The 12,216-nt window shown below is 35.3% G+C and overlaps 2 protein-coding genes across 6 annotated transcripts in view; one reads left to right on the plus strand and one right to left on the minus strand.

The window, feature by feature from the left end:
• IMMP2L (inner mitochondrial membrane peptidase subunit 2) overlaps positions 1–12,216 on the minus strand; it is a 777,851-nt gene that overhangs the window by 347,153 nt on the left and 418,482 nt on the right. The gene's annotated exons all lie outside the window — the stretch shown is intronic.
• Positions 3,752–12,216, plus strand: part of LRRN3 (leucine rich repeat neuronal 3) — a 38,813-nt gene continuing 30,348 nt past the window's right edge. Inside the window, exon 1 of the mRNA XM_007516132.3 lies at positions 3,752–4,656. The gene's annotated coding sequence lies outside the window, so the exon portion shown is untranslated. The remainder of the gene's footprint in view (positions 4,657–12,216) is intronic.

A 12,216-nucleotide genomic window follows, 5' to 3' on the forward strand; every position in this document is an offset into this window, starting at 1 on the left:
AATTAGTAACTTTTTTCACCCATTAAATCAATAAATATTTATCACACCCCTATATTTTCTTATTTGATGATGTAATTTTTAAAGTCATCTTTGAAAATATTTTTAAATTCATTTTGGATAGAGACAGAGAAATTGAGAGGGAAGGGGGAAATAGAAAAGTAGATAGATAAATAAGATAGATAGATGATAGATAGATAGATAGATAGATAGATAGATAGATAGATAGATAGATAGACAGATAGGAGAGAAACCTGCAGCACAGCTTCACCACTTATGAAGCTTCCCCCCTGCAGGTGGGGACCAGAGAATTGAATTGGGGTTCTTGCTCATTGTAACATGTGCACTTTACCAGAAGTCCCACTGTCTCACCCCTTGATGATCTTAATCAAGAAGGAATAACACTTTCATCATACTTTAAGAACTATAATTACTCACTTATATGTTTAAAAATCATTCAATACATTTTGACTAGAACTGAATACCTACTCAGTATAAGTTTGCATCCATGTAATATTTGCAGTGTGAATCTTCTCTGATATCTTTATGTATTCTGAAAGACAAATAGAAGCTAGAGAAATAGCTTAGCTGGTAAAGCACAGAACTTGATATGCCTGAGCTTCCTGGTTTAATCCTCAGTGCAAAAATTACTGGAGTGGCGTTCTGACTCTCTCTCTCTCCCTCTCTCTCCTTCTCCCTGTCACATGAAACTCTATTATATGAAATAAAATTTAAAAAATAAACTTGACAAAGTGACAAAAGAGAAAAGAAGGCAGGAAAAGAAACAAAGACAGATCATTAATTATCCAGAAGAAAAGGGAATGCAATAACAGTGGAAAAGCTGGGTGGAGGTGGGAGAGATCTTGTTCGAGTCTCTTGTCCTTCTAGGGCTTAATGCAAGAGGATTCTAAGAGTCTGTATTTCTCATTTGATGACTATTCATAATTGTACTACTTCAAAAGTTCTGAAATTTTTAGTCCTTCATAATTTATTATAGTCATTATGATACTATAGATACGGTAACTAATATGCTGTCTATTTTGAGAGTGATCTTTCATATTTCCACTAAATGACTGACCTGACTAATAATGAAAATTATTCAAAATACACACTGATTCTATTAAGAAACTCAGCCAAAGGACAATATCCTTCTTTTCATCCAAAGCCAGTTACTTTGTCTCCCATACTGAAATCTCACTTCTCATATTCTATCATACTAAATTTAAAAAATGAGCATGAATCTTTTGAATTTAGCATATCTCCATTAAAGAACAATTGTAACAAAAAAAAGGAGTCATACCTCCCATATATCAAAAAGCAAAGAATTAGTTAAAACAATTTCTGATGATACAGTGAAGATAGCATTTAAAATCGTCCTCAACTCTGCTTAATATTAGTTTCATTTTTAAACCCAGAAAGAAGTTCAATTATTTTTCTGATTATGGCCATTTTGTTCCAGAACACAATTATAATAGGTTTGATTACTAGACTTGTCAATTTATAGTCAATATCAGTCAACCAAAATTAAATACTTAAGGAACCAATAGTTTAAAGCTAAAATTCCATTTTCAAATACTGATCACAAATTCAATATAAACCCTGGGCTGGGAATATATCATAGCAGTAGCTCCTAAAATCTGCACTTGAGAGATCCTAGGGTCTATTCTCAGCACCAAGAATAGGCAGAACTGAGCATACAGAAATATATTTTCAAGTTTTGAAATTATTTGGAATGTGCAAGAGCTGGGGAAAGCAAAACTGGAGAGGATTAATCAGCATGATTATAGTTACTTCTTAATTACAGATAGTACAAGTGCAGAGCACAGGACTTGTATGTAAATTGGTCTCAGTCTCCTTCTCTGCCACCTTCATCACCAAGACAATGGCTGGAGCAGAGCAATGCTCTAGTCATAATGCACAAACAAAACAACCCTCCCAATAGTTTAGAGGTGGGTTTGTGGGAAGGGGTGGGAGAAACACAAAAGTTGCACACCAGAGTTTCATGCCTGAAGTCCCTGGCATTACCGTACCCATAGGCCAGACCTGAGCAGCTTTCACTCTTGATTTTCTCTCAGCTGCATCTATCTCTCTGCCTCCCTCTTTTTATTTTTATTGTAAAAACTATATGCAGATATATTCCATAACAATATCAAACACTCCACCATAAATCCTTAATATTTGCAGAATAAAAGTGAGAAGTAAATAATAAAACCTTACAGCAAGTAAGGTTTACTTACCTTACCTCAAATATTCTTAAGTTAAATAATAAACTTATTTGATCTTGAACTCATTTTTCATTCAAAAGTTTAGGAATATTTGAGTATATTTTTTGTGAAAGGAAAAAATTATTGTGAGGAACTTTTACAAGAAAACTACAGAATGAAAATAGTGACTAGAAACACAGCTTTTGTTTTTAAATTCCTTAGCATTACAATTACAATAACTGCAAGCTACTGGTCTTTTGTCATTTTAATGAACAGTTAGGCAGTTTGATGTGAAGGTCCCCCCCACAAGTAAATCTAATAATATGAAGGTGTAATTTCTTTTTAGTCCACTAGAGGGTAGTCTCTCAAGAGTAGGGCTCCAGTTATGAATCTAGCCTGCTTTAACCTGTTGACAAATTAATCTTCATGTTCTATTCTTTTCAACAAGATGCTCCTATAGTATACTAATTAATATTACAAACCATGCACTTTTAAAATTGCCTATTTATACGCAGGTGTACTTTCAGGAATATATACTGCTACTCTGGGTTTCTTTTATTTCTTTTATTTTTTTGTATTTATTTTTAAATATATTTTATTTTTATTATTTATTTATTTAATTATTGGATAAGTCAGAGAGAAGTTGAGAGGGGAATAGAGAGGGAGAAAGACAGAGAGACACCTGCAGACTGCTTCATCACTTGTAAAGCTTTCCCCCTGCAGGTGGGGGCTGGGGGCTTGAACCTGGGTCCTTGGCACTGTAATGTGTGCACTTAACCAGGTGCACCACCACCAGGCCCCTGTATTTATTTGTGTATTTATTTATTTTCCCTTTTGTTGTCCTTGTTGTTTTTCATTGTTGTTGTAGTTATTATTGTTGTTATTGATGTCATTGTTAGATAGGACAGAGAAAAATCGAGAGAGGAGGGGAAGACAGAGAGGGGGGAGAGAAAGACAGACACCTGAAGACCTGCTTCACCACCTGTGAAACGACTCCCCTGCAGGTGGGGAGCCAGGGGCTCGAACCGGGATCCTTACACCGGTCCTTATGGGTTTCTTTTCTAACTCTGATAATTCAGTAAGTGCTTTACATAAGTGGCATATACAGTAAAATTTTCTTTATTAAATAAACATACAAAGCTAATAGGTCTAAGAATAAAGAGAAATGATTTTTTGAGGACGTATAATAATTTCATTGCAGTTGAAATACTCCCAGTACTGAAGTGTACCTCCTAAACACACATAGAGATAATCACACAAATACCCTGACACAAGCACCCATTCATATATGTTCACAGATGAATTGCATCACATAAGAAGTGAATGTAATATAAAGTACATATTTTTTAAATATTCTCTCATATGCTAATGTTGTAAATCATAGAGAAGCAAATATATGCTTTCTTTAAAAATCTGGTCAATCTATATAAGAAATGCCATTTCTTTATTTAAAAAATGTGTTATTGAACATTAAGTACATATGTTAAATTAAGTAGGGCGAATAGAGAACCAAATGTCACTCAGAACAGTTTCAAACTGTGCCTAATAATTCAGTCCATTTGTGAATTTCATAGAGTCACAGGCTGCTGAGTCTCCCCCAGGTGTTTTTAATATTTGGGAAATTCCTATTGGTAGTGTGTGCTATTTTTAAGGAGATAAGAGTTTTGTTTGTTTGAGGTTTTTTTTTGTAATCAATAGCCTAAAAATTGGAAACTAGTTAAACACCCCATCCAAAAACAAACAAACAAAACAAAACAAAAAAAAAAAACAAGCAAAAAAGACAAAAGGGAACAAACATGGATAAGTCTATAGATGAAGGAAGGATGGAAGGAAGGAAAGAAGGAAGGGAGGGAGAAAGAGAGGGAGGAAAAGAATGAAGGAAAATATGCAAGCCTGTTTCATCTATTTGTATCCTAAGCAGCAGTGTCATAGAACAGACAGGTTGTTTCAGCCAACCAGACGAGAGCAGCTGCGAGTGCTACATCTTGGCAGTCCGAAGCGATTGGCTCCTCTCTGGGGAGTGGAGGGTGTTCAGTTATTAATGACCGCTGAGCAGGCAGCACCATGTCAGTGTGACAACTGATCTGGTGAACGATGCACCACTAACCACCATGGAAACAAGGAGAAATAAAGCCAGCTCACAGGATCTCTCTTCACTGGATTGAGAGCCCCAGCCTGCCGACTGAGAGAAAGAGTTCTGAGAAAAAGAAGGAATCTTATCTGCAGCTTCCTGCCTTGTTTTATATTTTAAAATACAAAGCTCAGGTTGTTTTCATATGTGCATATCTATAATACACATCTGTGATTTTTTTTTTTATTATTATACACAAACACTCATGCACCTATTTACAATCAGAGAAGAATGCAACCATGTGATTATTGCAACTAAGGAACTGAAGAATCCAGTACGGAAGGACTCAGAAGGTGGTGTTATCACAGAAACTGCTTTTGCAAGGTAAGTTTTAAATATACATTTCTATTTAAATATGTTCTGTTGCCTGCTTAGGTTATGCATTTTTTTATACCTAAATTCCCCTTTGTTGTTTTCTTCTTGTCTGAATTTTAAGGGCATTTTACTTTTGAAAAGAAATTCAGATGCAAAACCTCTCTGGCTCTGTGTGTGCCTAGCTCTGTTTGTGGGATTCTCTAACATGCATTTTACTAGCTTGAACGCCCATCAGAGGATGTGAGTGGGAGAGAGAAAAAGCAGTGCTGGGGGGAGGAGAGAGAGGAGGTTGAGAGAGAAAGGGACAGTTAAGAGAGGTGAGGAGAAGAGAAGGGGGCACAGGAATTTTCCTTTTTCCTCTCTGTTATTTGTAATGAGAAGCAGATCACACACCATTCTGGATTTTGAAGCCAACCCCCCAAATATGGCACTTTTCTCCCTTTCACCCAGTGGATACAGATTAAGGCAAATGCTGCTGTGTGTCAACAGCTAAAACCACTAAGCAGAGTGGCGGAATGAGCATATCACAAACAGTTATTGAATTTCTGCCAGGCTACATCTTACAGATTGGGGTAAATGACTTCTCTTTAATGACATCCCTCTCTAGTCTGAAGGGACAGTGCAAATGTCTGATTGCTAATGCAACTGAAACTGATACACACTAGGTAAAAGAATCCCATGAACCAGAAGAGTTCTAATCTTCTTTGGTAATTAACAGGATCACAGCAGGATGGCTTTAAAGTACATTTCCTACTTAAGAGGATTGTTTGTTCAAATCAACTGCTATATTCCCTTTGCTGTTATTGAACTACATGGTTTAATTCCCACTCTAATTTATTCATTTTTAACAGTATGTCCTTGTTTCTGTCACTAATTTTAGTGAAGACAGCTATGATTGTGAACAGAACCTTACTAATATACTGAAAAGTGGGTAAGGTAAAAAAAAAAAAAAAAAGATTAAACATATGTACCTAGAAAATTGTGCCCTGGTTCTAATAAATATTACTCATAGCCTACATTTTACCTCTTTAGTTTCAGAAGCAATGCCTTTGAAACAATACTACTCTCAGGAAACTATAAGCATTCTTGTATCAATGATTCATAGGATATAGTGTGGGGTAATTTCTAGTTCCAATCTTGTTGATAAAAAAAAAAGAAAAAGGGCTGGCTACTTTGAATATGCTTTCAAACAGAATGAATGAAAGAAGATGTCTCTGAAAACACTCCCTACTACCTTTAAAATAAGTCTTATAAAGTCATTAAAATAAGCCTGCTATTTACATTTCCTCTTCTAGAGCTCTCTCATCCATCCTTTCCTGTAGTTCAACTAACCAAACAGTTAATGGAGTCTGCTTCTTTCCAACAGTATGTGATTTCTCTCTCACAACTATGATTTGAGTTATTATTGGCTTTCTAATTTATAGCACGAGCCCAAACCAAAAGACTATAACCAGCCACTGAGACCCTGCCACTTTTCCATAAATCTACATATAAAAAAAGAGTCACTTTATAATAGGTAATGTTAAGAAGTCAATTAATCCCAGCGACCTTTGTAAATGATGACAGTAAAGCAGATATGACAATATGCCACGCGCTTCGATTTTCCCTCTGTAAAATGAGTAAGTTTAAGAAGAGGTTTCCTGATCAGAGTGAAAAATGAACGGTGCTGAAGCATTAGCTCGCAATATTGGCAAGCTTGCTCGCTCTGCCTCAAATGCCACATGCAATCTATAGAAAACACACAATGATTTATTGCAAAGAGGAAAAGGTGTTTTATTTGCTTTTCTTCTATTCATTAGAAGGGCAGCTTTTGCCACAGAAAAGAAATCTGATATTTTCCGACATCTCGTAAGTTGCTAAGCAAGAGGAAGAGCTCAAAGTAGATATTTAACCTCCCAATATCAAACTCCTATATAATGTAGCATTGCAGTATTGATTTCAGGTTCTTTTAAACCTTTTCCAGGGAAACTTTTCATACCAAACATACACATTCTTAAATCTTACCCAGCCTATTTTAAAATGGCAATCAATGATACCTAAGAATAGAGGATTCACTCTCTCATCTTTGTAAAGCTCACAGACATATTTTAGGGATTACAGAGATCAATAATGTGCCCACTTGAATCTGAGAAATAGTCACTCTAGGCCCTTGGTGTTGTCACTCACTGTGTGCCAGTGAGTTTGGTGATGTGATCAGTACCTGCCAATGTCAGATGATGGACATAGAAGCATGCCTAAAAGACCTAACTGTTGTCTCCCCCAATCATGTAACTATACCAGAAATAATAGCTTTCTGGCAAGACAAGCTTCAAAGGACCATCTTTTCAGGGTGTCGCTTGTCACAGGCAACACACAGTTAGAATGCTGATGACTAGATGGAATTTTTTTCTTTGGTTGTTGTTGTTGCTACTAAGAGTTTAATAAGCAGAACCACTTTTCTAGACCAGCAATTTAGGGATCTACAAAAAAGGTTATCAAGTTGTGATTCAATTGATGTATTTCATTGTTTTTTTGTATATATATATATACCTATTTCATTTTTTAACCCCACAAAATGGATTTGATGTCTTGCTCCCCACTACTTCTGTTTTTTTTCTGATATAAAATTTCTATGTAGTGTGGCACTGTGATATTTATTATAAGCTAGTTAAATATATCAGAAATATTTGTAACCTAAGATAAAAATATACTTATGTAAGTGAAATAGCATTACTTAATTAGCAGTTTATGAAACTGGACATAGCTGAGGTTTCTGTTGTGTATATGAACATAATTAGAATGAAGTTTATAGCATGCTAAAGAAAAAAATGAGTCCCTATTTCTAGCCTCAGTATAAATGTTCCCAAAGAATAATTTTAAATAATACAGGTCCAGTCCATCTGAAGAAATATTGGACACATCCACAGTCTACTAAAATGTTGAATGTTGACCCAATTCTGAGGTTTGTCCACTTGTATATCACTCCTTAGTACATAAAACTCAATAAAGCAGACCGACACTAGGCATCAATACCTCTTGTCAGCACTGTCAAAGATAAAGCTCTCTGATATTAACTATGCAATGAGTACATAGGAAAGCTTCTCTGTGTAGCAACTAAACATAGGTTCTGCTCAGAGCTCAAGGAATTCTTCTCTGCCTCTCTTCTGATAAACTGATGTCTACTTAGATATCTAGGCAGTAGAACATGCTAATAATGATTCTTTCATCCACAACGTAAAATGCAATAGAATTCTAATATAAATCAATGGATGAGAAAAATAACAGGGTAAAAGGTTTTTTTTAACTTAATAAGGAGGGTAGAAGATGATCTCAATATATGCTCTCTAGAGGTCATTAAATACCAAAAGAGACAAAATGCTCTCTCACATCTTTATGAAGAAGTACTATGCCCACTAGTCATCTACTATACTTACATAGTCAAGATTGTATATAACTATGTGCTATTATGTTAATTAATCTTTAGGGTTTGATGAGAGATATTTATTTTTTAACATGTCATAAATTAAGGATACAGCTTCAGCATAGGTAAATGAGAAATATGAGGAAATATGTTTGCACAGAATAATCAAATTTTAGGATTGAAAAGAACCATTATAAGTAATTTAATATACTCATTTTATAGGTCAAGAAATTGAGGTTCAAAGAGTTTAGCATTTCTCTACCACAAATCAAAACTCCTTATTGGATGACTAAATTAGAACCCTTTCTATTTCTCCCTCCAGAATTCCCATTAAAAGTCCGCCACTTTAGTCTCTCAAAGAAAATATTTTTAGAGGTGGGAAAATAAAAGCTCATATGTATGTGAAGAAAACATTAATAAAGTATTCATCTAGATTATCAAGTACTCTAAAAGCAAATGCAGACATTCACCAGTAGAAGTGGCAATGGCTTAGTAAGAATAGAAGACCGAAATACTTCAAACCTGCAGTTCCCCTTTTAGATATAGTTCACTATGCTGTGTAATGAGTCATAAAATTTAGTTCTTTGCTGCACATTTGAAAAACATTTTTAATACTACTACTCTCCTTCACCAACAGAATTCAGTTACTAATCTTCCATATAAGCTCTTCTAAGAATTCTCAGTAACCTATCCACATCTTTTTCTTTTTCTTTTTCTCTTTCTTTCTTTCTTTTTTTTCCCAGGGCATTACCAATCCAAGCTGATTTTTTTTCCCAATTGAGAGATAGAGAGGTAGAGAGATAGAGAGATAGAATCATGAGGGGATGGTTGTGGCACACCTAGTTGAGTATACATGCTACAATGCACAAGGGCCCAGGTTCAAGACCCCGGTTCCCACCAGCAGTGGGAAAGCTTTGAGTGGTGAAGCAGTGCTGTAGGTGTTTCTCTGTCTCTCTCCCTATCACCCCTTTCCCTCTTGATTTCTGGCTGTCTCTGTCTAATTAATAAAGAAAATTTAAAAATTGAAAATATTAAGAGAGAGATATAGAACTATGACAATGAAGTTTCCTTAACTGCATTAGAGGCTGGGTTCAAACCTTGGTTATACACATGGCAAAGAACACACTATCCAAGTGAGCTGTTTTGCAAGTCCTCTACATAGATTTTAATATAGATTTAACTAAAATATATTAAGGCACTTACATGTTTCCTATTTTTATGCATTTCATGTCACTTTTATTAGTGATTAAATAATGGTTTACGGGTTCGGGTGGTGGTGCACCTGGCTGAGCGCACATGTTACAGTGTACAAGGACCCAGGTTCAAACCCCTGGTTCCCACCTGCAGAGGGAAAGCTTTGCGAGTGGTGGAGAGCTGCAGGTGTCTCTCTGTCTCTCTCTCTCTCTCGATCTCCTCCTTCTCTCTTGGTTTCTGGCCATCTCTATCCAATAAAGATAATAAAAAAGTGTTTAAAATAATAAATAATGATTTACAAAACTGTGAAATTACATGGATATAATTCCACATCAGACTCATCTGAAGGTTTTGTGTCCTCCCCTCCAGCCTCACACTAGATGCCTTCCACAGTCTCCCAAAGTCTTAGAAACAGTTTGGCTATTCCATTTTATTTGCAAATTGAAGTATTTTGATTATCTATACTCCATAAGTAAGTACCTCTGATGCATTGGATCCGCTCTTTCCCTCTTTTAATATAATACCCATTAATAGGATCCATGTTCATTATACACCTCATAGACATAACCGAGATATTCTCTCTCTCTCTACTTTTTTGAATTGTTCAAACATTTATTGTAATGAGAAAGTGATCGAGATCAGGGCACTTCTCAGCTCTGGCTTATGGTGGTGCTAGGGATTGAACCTAGGTCTTAGAGCCTCAGGCATGAAAATAACCTTTTTTTTTTATGCATAAAGGTTTACCTTTATGGTGTCTCCACAGCCCCAATCAAGATATTCTCAAGGTAACAATAGCTACTTTCCTCTCTTATTTTCCCACCTTGCCTTTTTTAAAAACTTTGTTTGATATGTTTGTGTTTGTTTATTTATCATAATAATATTAATAACATTATAATATTATTAACAAACAACATTATTAATAAATGTATTTATTAATTATATATAAGGAAACTGAAAGGGAAAGAGGAGATGGAGAAGGAGAGAGAAAGAAAGATAGCTGCAGCACTGCTCCTCCCCTCACAAAGCTTACTACCCTGCAGGTGGGATCAGAGGGCTTGCACATGGTAATGTGTACTCAACCTCCTCACCCCGCCCCACTTTGTTTTGAGAGACTTTGTTGGCAATAATGTATCTCCTTAATTGTACAACCATTTTTTTCCGGCATATTTCTCTGTTTTTAATGTGCCCTCCAAGTTTTGCTTTAAGATGGTAGAAATTTACTGACTGAAAATTAGGGAAGTAAAAAATAAGAGAATAACAGCAATTCTGAAATTTCACTTAATGCTATATAGTTTACACAGCACTTTTCAATAATGCCATTTGTTCCTTGTGACAATTTGGTAAGGCAGCTAAGAGATGATCATCTTTATTTTAAAATTAAGATACAATTTACATTGTAATTTATTACTTTCAAGTGTATACATATGCACACACATGAACATATACTCTCATCATATATAGTTCTAAGACAGAAGATGAGGTTTTATGACATCAGAGATTTGTCACAGTTTAAGTGTGAAGGAAATAGGGTCTCCTAAAAATGGGGACAGTTCTGATAACAGTGTCTGACACTTTGTGAGTCATTAGTAAATATCTCTTTCTTTCTTTTCTGAACTCCCACTCTAGACTTCCCCTTCCAAATTTTATGTTTTCTGTGCCATACCACACTATATCTGAGTAGGCTTTTGCAAGTGAAAATCTGCACTTCTTATTTTAATCATGGCTAATGATGTGCCCAAGTTAAATAAGAAAGACACAACTAGCATCTATTCTTGAAGGAAAAGATTGCATGTTATTCACCTACTCATCCATATGTTTGTCTGACAGCATTAGCACTTGGATAAACAGATATTTGGCAAAGGTTTCAAAAATTGGATAAAATAAGATGAGTAAATTATTCAGAGATGTTCCAGGTTGCTGGAAAATTATGAACAAATGTCTCAAAGTCACTTGAAACAGCATCAGTGGATAAAGTGTCAACATAAAAGCAATTTCTTTGATAATTTCTTCCTTTCTCGTTAGTCTGTTTTGGAGAGAAGATGACAGTTAGAAAAGTGCTAGCAAAATTAGTCATAATTTTTTCGGGGGGGGTAGGATTTTGTCTTTAAAAAGTAATATAGTCATAAGGAAAAAAAGTTCTTAGATATCAGGTTTTATTTACAAAAGGTGAAACATTCCATAGATAAACAGCTACTCTTTTTAAAAATATTTATTTATTGGATAGAAATAGACAGCAATTAAGGGGGAAGAGGGAGAGAGAGAGAGACAACTGAATCACTGCTTCACTACTTGTGAAGCTTGCCTCCTGCAGGTGGGCATTAGATGCTTGAACCTGGGACCTTGAGCATTGCAATATGTGTGCTCAATTGGGTATGCTACCACCCATCCCACTCAGCTGCTATCTTAAGAAAGTATGTAAGCATCTCAATTTTTTTTTTCCATTTTTCACCAAAAGGGCCCACAGATTCCCTCAAGTGCCCACTACAAAACCCCACTGAATCAATTAAAAGCTTAGAAGCAATACTCAACATTTTCTATTTTCAAGTGTATATAACCTCTGGGATTTAATTCCCTAAGTTTGGTGAGACAGTGTTTTCTGATTTGTATGAAATGGAGTCTTTAATAATGGGAGTAAACTAATCCTATCTGTGGTACAGTGGCTAAGTAGTAGCATTTAGGAAACCCCAAGACTTATATTATCAATGACATGGACCATACTGAATATTTTTATTATATAAAATACTTATGAGACCCCATTCTCATTGTAGTAGAGAGGACTGACTTGGACTTTCTACAAATTGTCCCTAAAATTACAAAATCAAATTAGTAAAGTGATTATAGAATAACAATGACAAATATTTTAGTGAATTCATTCCCATGGAATAAAATTTGTTCCGTAATATCTTATTGTCTAATAAAACAATAAAGTCAAGGTATTTGAATTGCATTGTCAGCTTTTTCAGTTTACTTTTATT

Source organism: Erinaceus europaeus, chromosome 8 (assembly GCF_950295315.1).
Source record: "Erinaceus europaeus chromosome 8, mEriEur2.1, whole genome shotgun sequence".
Classification (NCBI taxonomy): Eukaryota; Metazoa; Chordata; class Mammalia; order Eulipotyphla; family Erinaceidae; genus Erinaceus; species Erinaceus europaeus.